Here is a 19,976-nt window from a genome sequence, read left to right as displayed (position 1 = left end):
TAAAAAGATGACTTTTCAAAAATTTTACAACGCACAAACAGAGCGCCAGTATGACACCGGGGCAGGACCCCGAGGCGGCAGATGCCTTCGCTAGGAAGGTAGGGTTCCAGCAGTTGATGATACAAAGAGCATTAAATGGCCCCTAGCTGTGGCTGGATTCTATCAGTTGATGACATAAAGAGCATTAAATGGCCTCTAGTTGTGGCAGTCTCAAGAATGAGGCAATAAAATTATTTTGACTGTATTTAGATCTGCAAAAAGTATTAAAAAAATTTATATCGGATACTGTAACATACTGTAGTATTTTTTGTTTATTTGTAGTAAATATTGTCCTATCATAAAGTAACTAGGCTCAAAAAATTCGTCTCGCAACATATATCAAAACTATGCAATTAGTTTTCTTATTTATCTATATTTAGTACTTATGCATGAGATAAAAAACTTAATGTGATAGATAAATAGTGAAATTTGAAAAGAAAGATTTTGCAATTAAACACAGCTTCTGTCTGGTTTACTCGGTCACGGGTTCCAGCCCCAGGTGGACCTCTGCCACACGCATGCAGCAAGTTGCAAGGCAAGAGAAGAGGCTATGCATGGTGCATGAACCCAGCAAGCATTTAGGGCGTGATTGGTTGCCCGGATGCAGCGCAACCAGGCCCCCTTCATGCGACTTGCTCGTGATTGGTTGCCCGGACCGATGCTTGGACCTGGCTCTCGCGATGCAAAAACCTGTGGCAGCCTGGCTCAGCAGATACGAGGGAAACGAGCGTTTCCCCGCAGCCTGGCTCGCGCGGGCGCAACAAGAGCTCAGGCACGTAGAAAAATCTGTCCGACACACGTGCATCCACCCATCCAATCACTTTCTCCTCTCAGCCTGGCTACAAAGAACCAGCCAACCAAACTACTTATCTCGCATGCATCGGGCCTGGCCAACCGTGGCCTGGCTCCCTCATGCGAGCCAGGTTCACTCGAGAAGTGAACCAATCGGACCCTTAAGAAGTCCTGCCGACATGCTAGTGCTGGGAGGCCCCAAGAAAGGAGAGAGGGCGGCGCCAACCACAGGCATGCTTGAGGCCGCGTGTCCTCGGCTGGGACGCGTCACCTGATTTTCGGATACCGCCTCAGAGCTGATGCTGAGTGAGCGGGCGACTCAGGTTCCACGTCAGAAAAAAAAATACAGCTGGTGGAGAGAGAATAGAGAAGAAAGAAGGAGGTGAGCGACTTGTGAGTCGCCGGCGCAAGCAGGCGTATGTGCTCTCCCACGAATCTTACTGGTTCACGCGGCCATGCAACACAAAAAGCATTCAAGATGTTGGAGCCCACCACTACAACATCTCGTTAGCTGTGGTGAGCTGGAACGCGAGTCGCTCGCTAGACCAGCGACTCCATTATCCTTTATCCTTGCTCTCAGGACGTCCGCAGCAGCATGCCGATTTGAGCGAGCGATGTGGAGGAGAGAGAGGAGAGCAGCAGGCGCTTGGGACGTGCGCGTGTGAGAGCGAGCAGCATCGGCGAGCGTGCAAGCTAGCGACCAAGGAATCGCTAGTTGGCACTGTGCGCAGGATCGGTCCTGACTTTTTGGTGGTCCAATGCGAAAATAAAATAGAGCCCCCAATTCATCATAAAATATACAAAAAGTTAAATTAGCAATTGGGCATGATAAGTATGCGGCGAATCGGTTATCTGCAGACTAAGGCGGGGTCTGGCGAGGAAGTCAAATAGACATTGAGGTGTGCACTGGCGAGGAAGTCAAATAGGCATTAAGGTGTGCACCTGTGCAGACGGTGCAGGAGTTATCGATTGGTCTTCTTCTTTATTAGATATACCCTCTATGTTGAGTAAAAAAAGCTACTCTCTATGTAAACCTGCAAGTAGGTTTTGTTGGCACTTGCGACTTCTTTTTTGTCCCAACACAGCTTGTTTTATTCATCCAACTAGGTAGAGATGTCACGCCCAATAATACCCCAACAATGCGGCTTACAAATTTTGGGAGGGGATCATGCCAAATTGGATGATTCAGTCTTTTTCAACATCTAAACAAGCTAACATATAAGTATAAATATTACTTGTGATTTGACAAGTCTCTTAGCATAGTATTTTTGGAGGCCTTTAAATTTTGGAGATCCGGTGCGGTCGCACCATCCGCACTCCCTGAGGGCCGGTCCTGACTGTGCATCAACTGTTCATCCATTAAACAAACCAAATCGCTGGCCAAATCACCCGCCGTTGCGGACGCCCTCAGAGCAGGTATTATGGTGAGCGCCGAGCAGACGAAATGGCGACGTGGATGAAAGAGAAGGCATGAGAGAGAAGGCAGCGGGCGTTCGGCGAGACGGCGACATTCAGCCGGCGGAAGCACTGTCAGCGCCGCTACGTCCGCTTTCCATTGGCTGCCGTCGCTTTCGTGCTACAGCTGCTGAATAAAAAAAAGGCAACCTCCAGCTCAGCTGGAGCTCGCTTCCGCCGACAAGCGGGCAGCGTTACAAGTCTTGCTCTCACGCACATAGAGTGTATTATAAAAAGATAGATCCAGGATAGGGGAAAGACAGCTTCTCCTCCCTGAAGTAGACTGCAGAGCTTGTGCTCGAGCTCTGCTCATGTATTTTTTGATTTATGCACAACCACAAGATATACAGAAAGACAGGACATGGAGCTATTATCCTCCGGGAGGTCTGAACTTGGGTAAAATTCTATGTGTGTTCTTTATTTTTCACAATTCATCCCTTGGCCAAATATCTAAACGAGTCTCTAAACAAGATTTAAATTTTTGCTAGCGGTATTCACCCACCGTCAATAGCAGTCTGCAAATCGCCGTTAGCCAATCATTAGGACCATCCCCGCGTGGCCAACCACCAATACTCCAGCAATCAGGCTCATCAGGACTCCTATCCGCACACTGCGGCGATGAGACTCAACAAGACTTTAGGTGAACATGAGGTGAGCAGCATTGCCTACCACCGCCGGCCGAATTAAATCGATGAATTCAACTATTTTTTCTTTTATTTCTGAAACAGACGTTCATTGGAGGATTTTTAGGGCCCCATTGCATTTCGCACTGGCCCCCCGAATTCCTGAAGACATGGGGCCCATTGCATTGCCGATTCGAGCTGCAAAATCTTGCTTGTTACTTGCTCGAGAGGATAGTATGTTTCGTTGAACCATTGCTTTGTTTTTTTGAAAACATGGGGCACTTACTCTTATATGAATGTAAGCGCGCACACACTCTTTCGCCTCTCTGAGATCAAGGGACTAGCTAGAGCGCTTGTTACCGCACCTGCTGTTAATGTCCTTTATGCAGGCAAATTAAAACATAGCGATAGGTTTTCTCTCCAAAAGCCCCCCTGCCGTGGAAGTCAATCTTTATTCACCGCTTCACAACAAATGATCTAAACCTAATGATGGCTTTGAAGTCGCGGAATTCCTTACCAAGTTCCCAATTAGAATACCCAATGTAAATATAGGCATGATAGGAGATTTGATAAGAGCAATGTCAATAACAGAGCTAACTGTTTAGCTATAGCTATAAGTTAAGTTATATATATTGACAACGTTTTTTCCACACATGTCAATCTCATGGGCAGGCAGTCGATGAAGAATACACCGACGCTGGACTGAGAGAAAAAAAGAGAGCATATTGAGCCTCTGGATCAGGATGGGCGTCGCAGCCGATGAAGCCATAGAAGGAGCCAGCAAGATCGCGTTAGCAAGTTATATCTTAGGATTTGTTATAGCTTGCGTTAGGAAGATTTGTTTCGTGGTTTGCAGGTTGTAATCTCGCCGTATTGGCAATGGGGTCTAGATTTAGGCTATAAATAGCAGACCTCCGTCATTCGTAAACGTTCACCAACCACATCCAACCAAAAACCTTTACATTGAGCACATCTATTTTTCATGTCGGTGACTTCGCCAAACTCTTAATGCGATAGATTTTCTCTTTACGGGTTCTTCTCAGTAGACACGTTCATCGTTTGCTGGTCAGTATCGAGTCGAGTTGCGTAGATAGGCTCAGGTTGACGGCATATTTATTTCTTCCTCTGTCTATAGCGCTCAAAGTTATCGAGCACGTTAGATCCATCTAGCGGGGTCTAGTTGTCACCAATTTATCGAGCTTGTTAGATCCGTCCGGTGGGGTCTAGTTTGTTCACCACCTATAGAAGTTATTAATCTTTTTTTGGGAACGTAGAAGTTATTAATCTGTTAGGTTAATTGATCCGTTAATCTAGCTTATTTTTGTTTTTACCACAAGCTATCGATATCTGCTTAGATCTTGCTAGTTTAATATGTTTATTGTTTTAAGCTTTTATCACAATTTATCCAGCCTAGATTTGCTCTCTATCGGCTTCTTTCATGTCGTTTCGACTATGGCCGATCGGATCCGGATCTAGGTGTTGTCTGTAGGTCACGTTGTCCTAGGCACGGCTTGCCTCCTCCTGAATCGGCTGAGCGATAGCCAATTTGTTCACGTCATCGATATCGGCTGGCTAGCTGATAGCCCCGAAATTTTATATTTATCTTTCTTGTCAATTGCAGGTCAAATTGATTGGCACGCCGAGCGCACCACACGCGCGCTGGTTGGATTCGGTACGACGGAGCGAAGAGATCTCCCCAGCTCTAATGTACGTGAAGCGTGAAGGTCCATCCGACAGGATTCGTGTCGACAATATAAGAGCTAAGCTATATAATACTTAGTCTTCTATTTATCTAAATAATTTTCTTTACTATTATATGTTTCTATTATATTTTCTATTCTTCCTCACATACATCTTTATTGAGACTTATTGCTGTCTATGTTTTCGGGCCTAGCTTGTTGCTTGCATGAACTCTCTTCTCTCTTCTTCCTTCTCTCCACATTGGCAAAAATATTAATTAGTTTGGCTATAAGATAATTGTTGTACCTGCTATATTGAAGATGTATTCTGACGATGTTTTGCTTTCAATGGTAGGCGACATTTCCATTGATAACGAGACGTCTATGGTGAATTCGTCAATTTTGAGAATTTGTCTGCTCAGTCTTCGAAACTGCTAATAGAGGTAGGGTTTTTACTTATGTGCTTTTATAAAAATGAGTGTGCGTGCATTGTTAGTGTTTGAGTTGTACTGTGTAATTAAAAAAAGACAATTCTGACGAAGCGGGCGTCATGGAAGCCCAACAGAGATCTTCCCTTCGCAAGCATATCCTTCTACAGTTGACATAGTGTAGACATTGTGCTTCAAAACACACTGATTATGCCAACCCACTTAGGCCTTGTTTGGTTCGCACTAGGGGTTCCTAGTGCACACAAGCCGAGAAATTTTTTTTGTATGCATGGAGTGCTAAATGAAGTCTATTTGCAAAATATTTCCAAGGATGGGTATAACTTTTCGTGACGAATCTAATGACGGTAATTAATCGATGATTGGCTACAGTGATGCTACAGTAACCATCCTCTAATCACGTGGTTAAAGGCCTTATTAGATTCTTCAGGGTTCCTAGTGCAGAGATTCTAGAGTTGGTTTTGTAAACTGATTTTGTTTAACACCATAATTAGAGGTCAAAGTTTTCTAGTACTCTCTAGTGCAGGGAAGGGCCTTAGTTTGGACCATCCGATCGGCTTGGGTTGGATCAGGGCCCCGCAAGACCCAATCTTCTTTGACCGTATTCTTTCATCCTCTGTAGCTTCACAAGTTCATACCTGAGAGAGGATCAAAAGCTTTTATACAGGTTCTATCCAAAGGGAATGTATTTGCTCCGGCATTAGGTAGGGTTACGTAGCAGCGTAGCGAGGACCAAAAGGAGATGATGATATAAATATGCCTATCACTGGAAACGTTGGCTCTTCACTTTCTAACCTCCCATGGGTACCTTTTAGTTCACGCATTAGTTTAAATAATTTTATTTCTTCCTTAAAATTATTTTTGTGACTGCGTAATATTTTGTTATTATGTGTAATTATTGTATTGAGTGATTCTCCCTTGTTTAGGGTGTCCAAGCATTATACTATTACCATTATCTAAAAAACTGAGAGAGTACCGTTTCAAGAGGAGTCTATTTTATGGTGTATTTTCGGTAGTTTAATAATATGCAAACTTTAGTACATATTTGTTTTTTACATGTCACATTTGTTTTGTCTTCAGTTAAACTTATCCGATTTTAATCAAGTTTATAGACAAATAAAACAACATCTACACTATACACTATCAAAATCTATACATTCCATGGTGTATTCAAGAAAACAAATTTGTGGACGCTTTAATAGTTTTGGGAAAAAAATCTCATTTACACCCTCTATCATAAAAATCTGATTTTTAACCTTCAACTATATAACCGAATAACGGAGGCCATCCAACTGTCGAAACCAGTTTGACCCTTCGGCTGGTTTCAAAGATGATTTTTTATTTTGTAAAACTAAAAATATTAGATTTAAACTAAAAAATTATATGTAATTCATTTTAAATCTGAAAAATATGAAACTAGTATCAATGTTTTTTTTAAAAAAATATGTAACCTATCTATTGACACTTATTTCCCCGTTATTTGAACCTATTTTTTCATATTCCAAGTATTTATTTTTGTAGTTATTCCTGTTATTTTTGAATAAAAGATAGATTACATTTTTAGAAAAACTTTTGGTACCTAATTCATACATTTATGATTTAAAATTTTGGTACCTATTTTATACATTTCTAATTAATCAATTAGTTTTGATTTTTTAAAAAAAATATAAACCCAACTTTGAACCACTCGAAGGGCTAAAGTTATCCATTTTCGATATATAGTTAGATGGCTCTTGTTATCCAGTTTTGTGGGTAAAGGTTGAAAACCATATTTTTGTGATAGTTTAAAGGTATAAACTAGACCCACCCTCAGCACAGATGACATCGTCGCGACCATAAACTCACACCTCCAGCTTTGGGTTCACTGTACCCCCTTGCAAATCGACACCACTGCGCTTTGGTGGAGCCCACTTAGCGAGTAATCCCCCCCCCCCCCCCCCCCCCCCCGCGTTCTCTTCCTCCCACATGGTTTCTTTATCACAGGGCTCGGTGCCTGCCCTGAACAAACAGGTGACCTCTTGTAACACATAGCTGTATTGACAGCTATAATTTGAATACAATTTTAGGTGGGCATCTTCCCCCTATTGGTTCGTCGGAAAAAAAGTCTGGTGGCAATGCTACTGAAAATAAGCTAGTTTAGACATTTTATTCATGAGGGGATGCCTTCGTGGTTTATTGTTCCTCTTTTCTTTTCTTTAAATTTTTTGTACGACTAGCCTATTAACTCTTGCTCCTGCATGGGCTAATCAGGTACCTCTCATCCTTACGAAGCAAACAAAAGCTAATTCATATTTTCTACATTTTTTTGTATTCTACAAACTAGCATAATGCATTTTTTAATTTCATGAAGGGTGGATGGTAGATGGGTTTTCTGAAAAGTTGCGTGAGAAAGGCTATTGGATGGTGGGTCGTATTTCAACAAAGTTTGGGGGTTTTTTTATGAAAACTTTCCTGTGAGAGAGACCGGTGGATGGCGGGTCGTATTTCGAAGAAATTCGGGAGGTTTTATAAAAAAAAATTTCCTAAGAGAGTTCTTTGGATGGCAGGTGTGATTTTCATAGTCCCGAAGAGGTTTTTTTGCAAAATAGTCAGGCCTCCAATGAACATTCTGTGTCGTCTGAGCCTGGTCTGATGGCTGGTTCTTTTGGCTGACGTGAACGTCTTCCCTGTCCACGAGTGCGACCAGATTTTAGTTTTAAAAGATATAGGATAGGAACGCTTGAAATGTGGTTGGTAATTGGACCCGGATTGGATCAAGGAGCTTATTTTAAGCGAATAAACACCCTGCCACAAGAGGCTTAAAATAAACCCTTGGACTTGTTTGGAGCTGTATGCTTAAAATAAGCACCCATATTTTTTCTACCAATTTTACCTCTAATCAATGTAGCAAATAACCTTTAAACCAATGTTTCCCGCCATGGCCGTTCCCGCCCACCCGTGCTGGGCACCCTGGGCGCCCCTGTGTTCTGTGGACTCCAATTTGTACAAGGCAAATACTTTGTATCTAACATTTAACATTAGCAAACAAATATTCAAGATTAACACTAATAAAATAGTATCCCACACTTACACAAATACTTGTCTCACACAAACAATATAGTATTCAACTTGTACAGAAATATTTAAGTCTCACACAAACAAGGAAAACAACTTGAATATCATTCAAACAATCCAGTAGCTATTTCATCGCCGACATTATTCATATCAAGATTGTCCACTTCTCCATCATCCCATTCTTCATCAGAGTCGAACCATTGTTCCTCCGCCATTGGAATATAATTCTCATCATCATCACACATACCGAAGTCCACATCCCTAATATACTTTCCCTAATAAAATTATGAAGAGCCACGCAAGCTACAATAATTTGGCTTTATTTTGGCTCTGGGTAACTTGGAACATCCAACAAAATTCTCCACTTCATCTTTAGAACCTCAAAGGACCACTCGATGACATTTCTAAGGGAACAATGAGCGTGATTGCAGATCTCTCTTACCTCTTGGCTGTGGTCCATTTCTAAACTCGGGTAGATGTTGTATGGTGCTAGATAACTAGGTGTGTTAGGATAACCAGTTCCCGGCGGCGCCGAGTTGAGCTGCTTGGTACTACCTCAGGTGAGGGAACTCATCCGCCAAAGAGTTCAGATCGAGCGATGCAATGCCCATTCGAAGCTTTGAAGAGGACGGCGCCGGCGGATGAGATGAGGACGTGTGAGAACAAATCAAAATCGGTGGCAGAGGAGTTGGGATCCATATGGGAGTTGAACCACGGGTACCCGCCGACGCCATCGCCATCCATGCCGCGGCGACGGGAGGGGAGCGAGTGCACGGGCGGCATGTGTGGTGCAGGGGCAGCAGCCGGGGATGTCACGGCGCAGGGGAGAGTCGAAGAGGAGGGCGAGAACGAGTGCCTCGTGCGGGAGGGGGTGCTATATGTCATTTGCGCACCGCTCCGTGCGCTCTCAGGATAGCCACGACAGCAAAAACGATTTACACCATCCGATCATGAATCTACGGCTCACCTTCACTCCACCGCGAATCACTGTTCCGGTAAATATCTCTGCATCGAGAGCTTTCTTCTTCCGCCCCGACGCTTTTCCGGTCTCTGGATTTCTTCTAGATCCAGCCTCCCGTGCCTGCTCCAGCCATTGCTCCGCTCTCGCTGTCCAGCTCCACCCGGCCGTCACCGAGGGCCGAGGGCTTCTGACCTCCGCCGCCGCCGTCGTAGCACGCGGAGCCGACGACGGCACCGTGGCTGTCTCACGGTCTGCTGGGCGCCACAGCACCACCTCCACCTGTGGGCCGTCGCCGCCATGCTTGCGTGCTGCGCGAGCGCCAGGAACAGTCGCGGCCGGCAGAGGCGGTGGTGGAAGGGAGATTGGACCTCCCCCTTCCACCCGCACGGGCAACAGTGCATCACGGAGAGCTGGTTGAACGTGAGCCGCACCACGGCACCAGGCAGGGCCAGGTATGGAAGGAGATCAAACCATCCTTTCAATCTGCGATTGCTAGAGGCGTGCTCTCTCCTTGTGCTACCGGCAACCGCCGCCCCGCCCCCCCATCACTGCCTCTTTCTTCGATTGCGGCAGCGTCTGGTTGGTACGACGCCCTCCTACGCCAACAACAAGGGCGGCCCGCTGCCGCTGACAGCACCAAGGTCGTGTCGCTGCAGGATGCCAAGCTATGATGATGCCTGTGTTCGGAGTCCTCTGTTGACTCTCGTGCTCTGTCAAGCAAGATGCAAGGGAAATACCTGATTATCCTCCAAAACCTCTCGTGAGCACCAATAGATTTCCTAGCACCAATAACTTTCCTGCATCGAACTTCTTTACTGATTCTTCCTTGCTCTATTTGATGCATTCATAGATTGAATCTATTGTTCGATTTTGTGAGTTGTATCTTGCTTTCATGAACTGCAGTTCGATTTTGTCATTGTACGTGCTCGATTTTGTCATCGAAATTCAGACTTGCTCTATTTGATGCATTCATAAATTGAATCTACTGTTCGATTTTGTGAGTTGTATTTTGTTTTCATAAACTGCAGTTCGATTTCGTCATTGCAAGTGCTTGATTTTGTCATTCAAATTCAGATGTATAGTTTGTTTCAACTTCGCTGGATGTGCAGTCAGAAATTAAACTGGCAAGAAAGCTATGTATGATCTCATCAACTTTATTTTATACTAATGCTTAGGGAAACAAGAAGCAACTCTGAATTACAAAGACCGTGATTGAGTAAATTGCTGGTACAACACTTTACTTTCTCAGAAAAAAGGGTCAGCAGAAACAGAAAATATAAAGCTGCATAGCAGCATTAGTATGGTTTCCTAAGCATTAGGATGGTTTCAGTTAATGCACTACTTTGTTTAAATTTCTATTATACAAATATCTTCCGTGATTAAATGTTCTACTACAACATATAAATTTTAATTTACTTATATCAAATAAATTAAGGCAAGGAAGCGCAAAGTTAGGCACTTGCAGCTTAAGCAAGCATCTTGCTGGTACTGTAACATCTTTGAGGTGCATTCTGTGTCTGCAGGTTGGAGGATGGTCCGAGGTGTATGAAGGGCCCATGTTCACTTCAGTGAGGGGTTCAGGGCATGAAGTGTTGTTTCAACTCAGGAAGGCGCACAACAGTCTACTCTTGCACTTGAGCAGGTTATATCTGCTAATTAATCTTATAATATTATCTGTTGTCTGTTACACCACATTTGTCATTATTTGTGTCCATCTGTTATTTTAAATTTTGTGGTTTTCAGGAAATTGCTCTCCTTAGTCAGTTTGAACATGAAAATATAGCTTTCTGGAACCGACAAACTACTCTGCTTCTTTCTTTTTTAAATCGAGCATGACTCTGCTATTCTTTCGTTCATTATAGACCAGTGTTTCAGAGCCAATGGGAGGTAACTTTAGGCTCTACTAATTCGATAAAGATCTGCTGCAGCTCTTACATATCCCATGAACCTCTATAGCAGTGCCATCAAATGTTCTGAGAATGGACTCTTTTTTAGTGTTACTTAGTCCCTAGATTTGCTGCCAAATTCTAATATAGTTCACAAGGAACCATGTATTGTGGAGTAACAAACGTTGCGAGTCCAGGTTAGACATCAATGTCAATTTGGAAGCCGCTCTGTAGGTATGCTAACTGCATTCGATACTCAACAATAGAATGGTAGTTTATCTATATGAGTACATTCACCGGTCCTGGCTCCTATGCTATAAAGTTTCATGATTTCATCTATTCTTTGCGATCCATTGAACTAAGCAGGTTTTGTGATCACTGCCTTTGTGACCTTGTCATTCAAAAATTGTTGATGCATGATCCACCAGAATTCTCAGTACCTTATAGAAACATAAAGTGTATAACAGCCTGGATCAGGAACATTTTGTGCAATCAAAATTATATCTTACGGTTAGTTTTGCTGACTACTTCTCTATTTTAATTTGATCTTTTGGTTTTAAGATAGATATCACCAATTTACTTTCCAATTGATTACAAGGCTCTTTGAGTTAAAACACTACACAAGATCCTGATTCATGAAGATTCTCCAACTCTGATTCGCAATTCCCTTTTCCTTTTACAGGTTCTGCATTTAAATTTGGCCTCCTCCATTTTGATTTGGTTTATCTGTTTACTTTGATTTGGTCTGGGAAGATTCATTTTAGAAGGAACTATTCTTCACCGTGGGAAATTCCCAAATCTATTTTGCGTTTGTCCCTTTCTTTTCTAAGCTATATCTCTTTCTATTTTCATTTTCTCTTTTAATACTACTGCTGCCAGTATCCTACACTGTACTAACATCCCTTGTTTGTATTCAGGTACATTCAATCAGGTAACAAACAAGGCTGGAAAGAAGAGTAACCTATTAATGGACAGGTAAAGAACTTAGCTTAGAGATGCTTCTTCATTTTTGAATCATGCAAGAGCAACTACAATGTGCATTGTTTAGTCCTATTGTTGATTCAACGGTGCCTTTATTATATTCACAAACTAAGTTAATATCCATTCCTGAGATTTGAAAGAATAGTAGGCCATCAAATGAGCAATTACAAATATGAATAATTCTGGTCACCACAATAATTTGCATTAACTTGGGAATTTGAGCATGCTGCAGAAATATTTCGACTGGCATTTCTCTCTCTATCTCTCTCACACTCTCATATGGTATTACACATAAATTCAGTCAAGACATACATTTGAACTCTATTGTTTACTACCATTCTAATGACCTGTACCTCCAAATAAGTACACCCTAACAACGGATGGGAACACACAACCAATGCAGCAACAGGTAAGACAAAGGGGAAAAAGAAACAAAATATCTATTAAATTCCACGTATTTATTTGATGAATAGGGATTGCGTGCCAGGCCAACAGCTGGTAAATTTCATCCACGAGCATATAAACAAGGTGAATGCCACATTATATTTCCAGATGGACGGCGGAACTGGACTCCGCTGATTGTTCATGGAGCCAGACATGTATCGAGTACTTTTTCACAAATAGCAGATAGGCTTCTCTCTTGAGTTATTTTAGCAACACCCATAATCTGTCATTGCCGGGCACTATAACTTTACCAAAAGGTAATTCAACTTTTGTGTTTTCTCCCTGTACAATGTGTCCTTTCTTAAAAATATATATACATGTATATGCATAGTGTGCAATTTCTGTTAATATAATTGTTCGGGGGCAGTATATCTGTATACTCACATGAAGCACACAGGAATTATAAACTAAAGGTTCTGTTCTCAAATTTTGTAGAAGCTTGATTATGGATTGGTTGTGTTCCCGGTATTGGTCCTTGCTCTAACCCATGAGCTTGCACAGTAAATTGAGAAGATCATGCGCATCGAGGTTTGTTCTTCCCAACTCTGTTCTTCCCTAAATTACTTTTGTTCAGCTCCAACCCATGACTTTCTTCTTTTCATGCTATAATCGGATCACAATTTCTTTTAATATGGCTACAACAGTATGCTTGAAACCGTGACAAACATCTGCTTGCTCCAAATCCAGACTCCGAATACATGGGTGCTTCAAACTCTTGCTTCAGCTTCTCTTATAATCATATATGGCTTCCCATGCTTGCGAGTAACAAAATTTTCTTCTCTGTTGTCCTCTTCTTTTCAGAGGGATATCCTTCTTACATGCCACATGACCAGACTTTGCAGCAAGGGTGCCATTGGTGCTCATTGGTTGCAGTGCTGAAGCAGGCAGCAATATAGAGCTCATGGGCAATAGCAGGAAGCCATATGTTTTCTATTATTATATCTTTTGATCAGGATTATAACTTCCTAACGACATGAAAGTCTTGTGTATTTACATTCCTATTAGAAGACTAAATAATATCTGCAGATTACATATTCCATTATAAATGTGCATTCTATGTTTGAGGCGCGCGCAAGGGAAAAAATGGTTCCAGCTAAAAGCTCTGCATTTTGGTAAGCTTCTCTTCTTGCTTTTATTTATCCATGATATCTGCTAACAATGTTAGCTGCTCTTGATTACTATTCTGTTCTGAGAAATTTTCATATTAGTATGTGCTATTGTGTATAAGTTCAGTTTAGTATACCATCTAATCTGAATATACAATGCCTGGTTTTGTATAGAAAAACAAGACCAAAGCAAAACCATGCCAATGCTTAGAGCACTAAGCTAAATTGACATCAAGTTATCACTAATTCAAGTTAAATTGCAATGAATGCAGATCAGGAGGACAACCATTTCAAAGACTTTACATTCAGCACTGCCTGTGCCGGAAGATATAATAGTCAGTACTAAGATATAGTTGTACATTGCACATGAGAAATAATTGTACTATTATATATGTCTACTAATATATAGACATGCCATACTAATACTATATTTATATATATTAATGCCGTCCTACCTTAATTTAATAATAGCTAGGCGCGCCAAGGCCCGCGCAATGTACTCGTAGGCACCAAATAAGCACAATAAGGCCGCCTCCAACGGCTGCCTCGCATATTTTAATTGGTGAACAGGACACACTAGCTCTTCTTCACACGCTAGCTCGCACGTTTGCCAAGGAGATGCCCTCTCATAGGCACGCTCGCCCAGGCAGACGTGGGCACTGTGCCGAGCTCGCATGAGCTGGCTGCTGTCTCTTGCCGCTGGAGGTGGCCTAAGCATACTTTGGTGGTGCTTATGGACTTATAGTGTGTTTAAAATAAGCCCATACAATAAGCCCTTGAGGCCAAAAGACTTATTTGGGTGTGATTATAAAGTTATAATAAGATCGTGTTTAGATGTTTTGTAAAAAAAATTTGCGATGAAATCTTACTAATTTGAAGTATTAAATAAAGTCTATTTACAAAACTTTTTGCACAGATGAGTTGTAAATCGCGAGACGAATCTAATGATGCTAATTAATTCATGATTCATTAATAATTAACGGATAATTACTGTAGCATCACTGTTGCAAATCATGGATTAAATAGTCTCATTAGATTCGTCTCACGATTTACAACCCATCTATGCAAAAATTTTATAAATAGACTTCATTTAATACTCTATGTATGTGTCGAAATATTCGATGTGATATTTTTTTTTATGTTTACGGGTTTACGGGGTGGGAGCAGTCCCTAAGCCTCTTTATCCCAACAAGGTCTTGATCTTTTGTTGATGTTAAGTAGGCCGAGGAGAGGAGAAGAAACTGGCAGGGGTGGGCCCCAAGGTCTGGCTGGCTAATTGATTGGGTTGAGCTTGACTGCACCCCGAGGTCTTCTCGTTTCTCCTGTTTCCTCCCGCAGGCTTCTCCTTTCGCTGAAAAGTTGAGCATTTTGCTTCTCCTGCAGGCCTCTCGATTTGTGTGTTTCTCTCATATCCCGGTCCCCGCCGCTGCGCGGCCGCCGGCCGCCGGCCGCATCAACAGGCCAACAACGAGCCTTCTTCTCTAGCTAGCGCTCGACAGCCACGCATGAAGATGAAGGTACACCTATCTCTATCTTATCCCTCTCGAGATTTTTCGCAGCCGGATGGCCATCAGATCCCTTGGAACTGCATTCATCTATCTAGATCTAGGTGCAGTTCGGTGGTTACTGTAACTGAGACTCCCCACTCTATTCGAGAGATTATTATGCCCAAGTACTACAGCAGCATTATTGGCCTATCTTACATGGTGCTAATTTTATGAACTTGGCTGCTTATCCTTCACTAAGTCTTAGAGAGCCGGCTGTGCCAGATAATTTGTAGCTTATATCCTAGAAATTTTAAAGGTGACTGATTGCAGTCAAGAAATTAAGAACATACTCCCTCTGTCCTGAATTACAATTTGTTTTGGCTTTTCTAGGTACATATATTTTGCTATATATCTAGACATAGGGTATATATCTAGGTGTATAAAAAAGATCTATCTACTTAGAAAGGCCAAAACGAATTGTAATTCGAGACGGATGGAGTATATAGTATCTGTGTTGCTCCCATCAGAGTTGGTTTAAGCTTTAATGTTTTATTTCATATGAAATTAGCATAATTAGCTGCATATTATGACGAATTGACAGGGGATTACTTAATTAGGGACTTGGGGAGCCAACCTAAAGTGTCCGTCGCAAATTAAAGAGAATGGAGAAAATATTGGTGAGTGCTTCGACAGGTGTGATGAACTCCCTCTTAGGTAAGCTAACCACCCTAATGGGTCAGGAGTACACCAAGCTAAAAGGCCTACGGAAGGAGGTGAAATTCATAACCGATGAGCTTAGCTGCATGAACGATCTCCTTGAGAGGCTTGCAGATGTGGAGCAGCTAGATCCGCAGACAAGGGGTTGGAGAAACCAAGTGAGGGATATGGCCTATGACATCGAGGACATCATTGATGACTTCATGCACCATGACACTAGGAATCAGAGTGCCAACAATGATGGGTTTATTAGGAAGACTATTCGACGTCTTAAAACATTGAGAGCCAAACATCATATTGCTGGCCAGATCCAGGAGATCAAGAATCTTGTGCATGAGACAAGTGAAAGGCGCACAAGGTATCGGCTTGATGAATGCATCCTTGCATCAAGCCATGTGGCAATTGATCAGCGAGTTGTTGCACTCTATGCAAATTCAGCTGGCCTTGTGGGTCTGGAGGGGCCTATGAACGCGCTTGTCAACTTGGTAGCAGATGAGGAGCAGCTATTGAAGGTAGTGTCGATTGTGGGATTTGGAGGTTTGGGAAAGACAACACTCGCCAAGGAGTTGTACACCAAGCTTTCGTGGAAGTTTCAGTCGCAGGCCTTTGTGTCAGTATCCCAAAAACCAGACATCACAAAGCTTCTCTGCAGTTTACTTTCACAACTTGGGGGACAACAACCTTCTCACAAATATGAGTTGCATGATCTTATTAACATCATCAGAGGACGCTTAGAACATAAGCGGTATATACTCTTGCTTTGTGTACTACTGCTAGTATTTTGTTTAATTAGTTAGATATGTCTGACATATAATTTTTCTTGAACTTTACCAGTGTCTACCAATGAATTAAATCTCTTTTATTACTAATTCTGGAAACCGTTCAATAAATGTTCACTATTCAACTTGGCTCCTTATTGAATTATTTGGCAGGTATTTTATCATAATCGATGACATATGGGATGTATCGGCATGGGATGTTATTAAATGTGCTTTGCCAGAAAATAATAATGGCAGTAGAGTAATAGCAACTACAAGAATCCATAAGGTGGCTAATGAATGTTGCTCCAATTGCCGTCAGTATGTTTTCAACATGGAACCTCTTGGTGACAATGACTCAAGAAGACTCTTCTTTAGTAGGACATTTGGCTCTGAAGAAGCATCACACCAGCGACATAAAGAACTTTCTGTTGATATTCTAAAAAAGTGCAGTGGTCTGCCATTAGCAATTATCAGTATAGCTAGCCTTTTAGCCAGTGAAGGTAACAAGATGAAAAGCTGGGAGCATATACATAAATCTCTATGCTCCATGTCTGGAGCGGGTCTCAACTTAGAAGGAATGAGACAAATCTTAAATCTGAGTTACAGTAATCTCCCTCGTCATCTCAAAACATGCTTGTTATATCTTTGTATGTATCCAGAGGACTATACTATAAGGAAATCTAAGTTAATACGGCGATGGATAGCTGAAGGTTTTATAGGCGAAACAAATGGGCAAGATGTGTGGGAGGTTGCAAGCAGTTATTTCAATGACCTTGTCAACAGGAGCCTAGTTGAACCCTTCTATATCCACAATGATGGATCAGTGAGGAGCTGCAAAGTACATGATATGATGCTTGATCTTATCTTGTGCAAGTCTGCAGAAGAGAATTTTGTCACTGCAGTAAACAACCAAGCAGGTATTGCAGGACTGTGTGAGAAGGCACGTCGACTGTCCCTCTGCTCATTTGGTCCAGATTATGACATAATATTGCCAGGAGACATCAGTTTGTCGCCAACAAACATCAGTCTGTCACAACTTCGATCACTAGCAATTCGTCAAGAAGTGAAGTATATGCCTCTTTTGTCAGAGTTCAAGTTTCTCCGGGTTCTAGAAGCTTCTATTTATCCTAGTGGTGCCCTCAAAGATAGAAAGGTCGACCTCACTGGGTTGTGTAAACTGCATCTTCTAAGATATTTGAAGATCAGAGGCTGCAGTTGGTGTGAGCTACCTACACAAATCCGAGGGCTGCAGCATCTCGAAACATTTGACATAGACGGGGACAGTATCCCATCAGACATTGTTCATCTGCCTTGCCTGTCGTACCTGAGAGCTGGACGGCGGGTAGGAGGACTGCCTGATGGAATCAGCAACATGAAATCCTTGCGATACCTTTGGGAATTTGATCTGGCCAACAATTCAACAGGCAATATCAAAGGCCTTGGAGAGATGACCAATCTGAGGTACCTAAAAACGACGAATGGACTTTCTTCGACCTGTGAGAGTGTTCTCTTTTCCTCCCTTGGGAAACTTTGCCACCTCAAACACCTGCACGTGGGTTATGACTATGGTTTCCACAGCTTCAGTGGCTTGATCACCTTGTCGCCCTTCCTTGAGACGCTCCATTTAACATCTTGGTGGTTCTCCAGGGTCCCTAACTGGATGCAGGGACTCCACAATCTCTGCAAGCTGTCACTAGGCGTGCAGAACCTGTTCATGGATGATTTTGCTATTCTCGGAGAGCTGCCAGCGCTGTCTGATCTATGCCTTTGTTTCCGTCACCCAGAAGAAATGGTTTTGATCCACCCGGCAGCATTCCCAGTTCTCATGTCCTTGACACTAGTGTGCAGCAGGAGCTCATACGCATACCTGACCTTCCTGGACGGGGCAATGCCCAGGCTAGAGAGGCTCTATCTGCGAGTTTGGGATAGGTGGATGGAAGGAAGACCGGATCTTATTGCCTGCAGGGATCGAGCACTTGACATTGCTCAAAGAGATCATGGCGGAGGTTGAATGCATCGATGTTCCACAGTCAGAGAGGGAAGAAGCTGAGTCCGCTTTCAGGAGCGCTGTCAGCTTGTTTCCCACCAGTCCCGACGTTCACATCAGATGGGATGACTATGATTATCAGTATTGGGGACGTGATCATGATCTGGGTCGATGGAACTGCTGAGCTACCAATATTTCACACCTCGTGGAGTAACTGGAGATGAGCTACAAGAAATTCATTCCATTCCTACAGCTGGGATGTCGTGGATTTACGTGGTGCTCGTGGGGCTGCTCCTTTGTATCAATGTGATTCCATCTGTCTGTGTTTTATCAGGTAAGCTGGCTGTAATCTCTATGAGATTGTTATCGTCATGCGTACTTTAGTGCTTTACCTTTGCTCGGTAAGGTTGAGGTTACGTTAATACCAATGCTTTGTATCATATCGTTATATCCAAATTACAACGCTATTATTGCAAAGACATTAAGTTATACAATGCATTATACTCCATTTGTTTCGAAATATAGATTTTCAATTTTGTCCTAGTTATAACTTACTAGACAATTATGCCCATGTGTTGCTACAGATAAAATTGGTATAAGTATCGGATACGTATTGGTGCCCGTGTGTTAATTTGTAGGGATCTATGTGATCGAGTCGTGGATGGAGAGAGTTGGTCCTACTCACATATGGGATGGATTAAGGCACACCTGTCAATAACACAAGCGGACCAAACCAACGTACCAAATTAAAAAATTGGGTGGAAATCTTACTCGCTTTAGTAATAGGTATAGATATAGATTTAACTCAACCATATTTATAGAAAGAAACTCCAAAAGTCCAATCAAAGACATTAAGTTATAACTTATTCATACGAGGTGAATGGTGATTAAATAATAATATATTTCGGTAACTTTTCGGTTCCCATCTGTTTTCATAATTCATATATTCCGTTTTCCGCTCATATTCCGGATTATTCCGCATCCGCTCCCGTTTCCCATAATAAAATATGAAAATAGAAATGGTTGAAATTTTTTTCCGTCCCTTCTCATCCCTACTGCATGAAGCTCACCGTTGGGTGTCCCAAGGGGCATCACAGGCTCACAGCTCGTGCGAAACGGACGACGCACCTCCTCCGCCGTCCCCATCTCGACTGACTCCGACGAGATGATCGCACGAGCGAGCGACGACACCGCGGCCGATGGCGACGCCGGATCTGATCGAGGGCGGCCGGCGACAGACGCTCGATGCCTCGCCCCCGCCCGCCGGCCGCTGGTTCTGCCCACCCCATCTCGTGTGCCCTTCACTTCCTGTTGGTCAGTGGTCGCAGTTGGCATCTCCTCCCGGTCCCCTGCCGCGGAAACCCGCGGCCACATCATCGGCCCGTTCGCGGTCTGTGACAGTGGTCGGACGCGGAAGGCAATTTCGACGCGAACTTTTGATGAGCACACAGCGCCACACTGCGCGCGCGTTAGTTCCGACGATGGGCCCCAGCTCCCGAGCTCCAAGCCGCGGAACGGAAAGGCGCAGGAAATGTACGAGGGTCCATTTCTCGACAGG

General features: G+C 42.9%; 1 pseudogene; it reads left to right on the top strand.

Moving 5' to 3' along the window:
• The first annotated feature begins 9,096 nt into the window (after positions 1-9,096).
• On the top strand, positions 9,097-17,016 carry LOC120640866 (annotated as a pseudogene).
• The last annotated feature ends 2,960 nt before the right edge of the window (positions 17,017-19,976 follow it).

This window comes from Panicum virgatum, chromosome 7K, assembly GCF_016808335.1.
Source record: "Panicum virgatum strain AP13 chromosome 7K, P.virgatum_v5, whole genome shotgun sequence".
Classification (NCBI taxonomy): domain Eukaryota; kingdom Viridiplantae; phylum Streptophyta; class Magnoliopsida; order Poales; family Poaceae; genus Panicum; species Panicum virgatum.
The sequence above is the reverse complement of the archived record's forward strand: the minus strand, read 5'-3'. Positions and strand labels throughout refer to the sequence as shown.